This window comes from Procambarus clarkii, chromosome 33 (genome assembly GCF_040958095.1).
Source record: "Procambarus clarkii isolate CNS0578487 chromosome 33, FALCON_Pclarkii_2.0, whole genome shotgun sequence".
Lineage (NCBI taxonomy): Eukaryota > Metazoa > Arthropoda > Malacostraca > Decapoda > Cambaridae > Procambarus > Procambarus clarkii.
In genome coordinates, this window is record NC_091182.1 from 7,521,927 (window position 1) to 7,524,588 (window position 2,662).

A 2,662-nucleotide genomic window follows, 5' to 3' on the forward strand; every position below is an offset into this window, starting at 1 on the left:
ATATATACATATATATATATATATATATATATATATATATATATATATATATTATATTATATATATATATATATATATATATATATATATATATATATATATATATAGAGAGAGAGAGAGAGAGAGAGAGAGAGAGAGAGAGAGAGAGATGAGTTGAACATCTATATCTTTCCAGCAGAGATCAGAACTCTAACTTTAATCTTAATTCTGTTTAATAAATAAATGAAAATAGATAATACTCACCGCACGAGAAAAAGCTTGCATGAGCTAGGTGGGTAGCAGAGTGTTCCACTTTAGCGGCCATGTGATGCCGAATGATTTAACTGGCTCTTTAAATGCTACCATATCCGTGTAAGCAGGTGTGCTGAACGGTACTACACCAAACTTACAGTGCAGTTTTATTGCCTCCTCTATTGAAGTGTTCCGTCGACCTCCCAAATCAGCCTTGCCTGTAACTACACATAATTGTAATAGAAACTTAAAATGTGTTAAGCTTAAAACACACACACACACACACACTCCGGAATAACAGAACACCAGAAAGCAGAGAGAGATACCAGAGAACCAGGAATCAGTATGTCAGTGTGAGAAGAGAAGCAGAGAAAAGTTATGAAAATAATATAGCAAACCAAGCCAAGACCGAACCAAAGCTACTCCACAGTCACATCAGAAGGAAAACAACAGTGAAAGGACAGGTTTTGAAACTTTGAACAGGTGACGACAGGTATACAGAGAATGACAATGAGTTGTGTGAAGAACTCAACAAGAGGTTCCAGGAGGTCTTCACAATATAACAAGGTGAGGTCACTGTATTAGGAGAAAGGGAGGTAAACCAGGCAGCCTTGGAAGACTTTGAAATTACGAGAGAAGTGGTCAAGACACACCTGCTGGATCTGGATGTTAGAAATTCTGTTAGTCCAGACGGGATCTCGCCATGGGTACTGAAAGAGTGTGCAGAGGCACTTTGCTTGCCACTCTCCATAGTGTATAGTAAGTCACTGGATACGGGAGACCTACCAAAATATGGAAGACCGCGAATGTGGTCCCAATATACAAAAAGGGAGACAGGCAAGAGGCACGGAACTACAGGCCAGTGTCCTTGACTTGTATACCATACAAGGTGATGGAGAAGATCGTGAGAAAAACCTGGTAACACATCTGGAGAGAAGGGACTTCGTGACAAATCGCCAACATGGATTCAGGGAGGGTAAATTTTGCCTGACTGGTTTAATAGAATTCTACGACCAGGTGACAAAGATTAAGCAAGAAAGAGAACGCTGGGCGGACTGCATTTTCTAGGATTGTCGGAAAGCCTTTGACACAGTACCGCATAAGAGGCTGGTACATAAGCTGGAGAGACAGGCAGGTGTATCTGGGAAGGTGCTCCAGTGGATAAAGGAGTACCTGAGCAATGGGAAGCAGAGAGTTACGGTGAGGGGTGACCTCAGATTGGCGTGAGGTCACCAGTGGAGTCCCACAGGGCTCTGTACTCGGTCCTATCATGTTTCTGATATGTGTAAATGATCTCCCGGAGGGTATAGATTAATTTCTCTCAATGTTTGCGGAGGAAGCCAAAATTATGAGACGGATTAAGACCGAGGAGGACTGCTTGATGCTTCAAGAAGACCTAGACAAGCTGAAGGAATGGTCAAACAAATGATTGTTAGAGTTTAACCCAAGCAAATGTAATGTAATGAAGATAGGTGTAGGGAGCAGGAGGCCAGATGCAAGGTACTATCTGGGAGATGAAATACTTCAAGAGTCAGAGAGAAAAAAAAAGACTTGGGGTTGATATCACGCCAGACCTGTCTCCTGCAGCCCAAATCAAGAAGATAACATCAGCAGCATATACCAGGTTGGCTAACATAAGAACGGCATTTAGACACTTGTGTAAGGAATCATTCAGAACTTCATATATCACTTATGTCAGACCAATCCTGGAGTACGTAGCCCCAGCATGGAGTCCATATCTAGTCAAAGATAAGACTAAATTGGAAAAAGTTCAAAAGTTTGCCACCAGACTAGTACCCGGGCTGAGAGATATGAACTATGAGGAGAGACTACAGGAATTAAACCTCACGTCGCTTGAAGACAGAAGAGTATGGGGGGATATAATCACCACGTACCAGATTCTCAGAGGAATCAACAGGGTAGATAAAGACAGGCTATTTAACACAAGGGGCACCCACACTAGAAGACACAGGTGGAAACAGTGCCCAAATGAGCCACAGAGATATTAACAAGTATTTCTTTACTGTTAATGTGGTTGACAAATGGAATGCATTAGGCAGTGATGTGGTGGAGGCAGACACCATACACAGTTTCAAGTGTAGATATGATAGAGTCCAGTAGGCTCTATCATATCTACACTTGCGGGAGGTCAACTCCCGCAAGCCCAAATAGGCGAGTACACACACACACACACAATCGACAGGAGCCTAGCAGCCTGGTGGATAGAGCGCCGGACTCTTAATTCTGTGGTGCGGGTTCGATTCCCGCATGAGGCAGAAATAAATGGGCAAAGTTTCTTTCACCCTGAATGCCCCTGTTACCTAGCAGTAAATAGGTACCTGGGAGTTAGTCAGCTGTCACTGGCTGCTTCCTGGTGGGGGTGGGGGGGTGTCGGGGTGTGTGTGTGTGCGGGGGGGGGTGCGGGTGTGTG